The 1,388-nt window shown below is 52.7% G+C and overlaps 1 pseudogene; it reads right to left on the reverse strand.

Annotated features, from left to right (window-relative positions):
* Positions 1-363: 363 nt before the first annotated feature.
* On the reverse strand, positions 364-1,181 carry LOC101569112 (annotated as a pseudogene).
* Positions 1,182-1,388: the final 207 nt, after the last annotated feature.

The raw sequence follows: 1,388 nt of genomic DNA on the forward strand, positions 1-1,388 counted from the left end.
ACCTGTGTTCAGCCTCCCACGAGCTGGGATTACAGGTGCGTACCACCTCGCCCAATCTTATTAGGAGGGATTTCATTTAGACTCATATCACACACAAGAAAGAGGCTGCAACTGTGTTTCTAAAGAGAAAGAAGGACTGGCAGAGGGCCTGGCTCGTAGGGGACAGGCAGCTCCAGCTGGACGAGTGAAGTATGGACTTAGGGTGGACAAGGCCACAGCTCACCGCCAGAGAAGCTTACTGACTAGAGTACTGCCAGCCTAACCCCTAGCCTAAAGCCAGCAGCCCCCCCGGGGACGTCTGAATGGTTCTCCAGCAGACTCCTGGGCTGTGGATGGCGGCAGCAGGAAAGGAAGAGTGTCTTGCTATCTCTTGCCGCTCCTGCGGGTTTCTTTGGCATTACTGATAGGGTTGCTTGGGGAGCCCTGAGGGCCAGCTGCTGTGTGGCTGGGCTGGCTTCAAGTGAGCCAGGTGCTGGGCAGGTGGGAGGGAGTGTGAGGGGGATGTGGGCTGCCACCAGGGCCTGGAAGGACACTCGGTCAACTCCTGTTCTGGCTCTCAGCAGCTGGAGAGTCTGCAGCAGTGTTCAGCGGCATCCCGGGTGGCGGTAGGGCTGCTGTCGTTCTGTACAGCTTTGTTGGCTACCTGCTGGGTGCTGATTCCCCACTTGGAATGTATTTAGTATGTATCACAAATAGGTACTAATGAAAAGAGGAAAAACAGAGGTGAAATGATACAGTTTATTGTTCAAAGCATCATTAGGTAGGTCCACTGAAAAAGGGCTGTAGAAGTCAAGGGAAGAGGCTGTGAAAGCAGGTAGGCAGCTGGGCCAAAGATTGTTCTACTGTCGGTTGGGTTCACTGCAGTTAGGAACCTCAGAATAAGTCACACAGAATTCTCTGGTCCTCTGCAGATCGCCCTCACGGCCACTGTGCGGTGTCAGCCATCCTGCGAACAATGAAGCACACCCTTTGGTGAGTCGGAGAATGTGCCCAGGTTGCATCAGGTGGCCCTTGTTGTCCCAGACAGAAATACTGATGCTGCCAGTTTTGTGGCCACTTTGCAGGTCCAGACCTCATGCCCATCCTTTGCCTTGGCCACCAGGCCTGTATCCACACAATGAAGATAAAGTTCAGATTCTTTAGTCGGGCTTGATGTCCTTCACGAGGGTCTCCATAGTCATGCTGCCCAAACCTCAGAACCCCAAAAGCCAAGTTAGGATGGAGCAGCCTCCATCTTTTTACTTTTATAGAAGGTTAGAAGTAAACTTCCCTGGGGGGGTCTCAAACTTCAAGTTTCCCTTTTGGGGGGGTCTCTGGATGACATGATTTGGGGCCCTAAGACCCCTGTTAGGATGCTTTTTCAATCTCATGCTCCTAAGTAGGGAGCC

This window comes from Octodon degus, unplaced genomic scaffold (genome assembly GCF_000260255.1).
Source record: "Octodon degus isolate 3935 unplaced genomic scaffold, OctDeg1.0 scaffold00109, whole genome shotgun sequence".
Taxonomy (NCBI): domain Eukaryota; kingdom Metazoa; phylum Chordata; class Mammalia; order Rodentia; family Octodontidae; genus Octodon; species Octodon degus.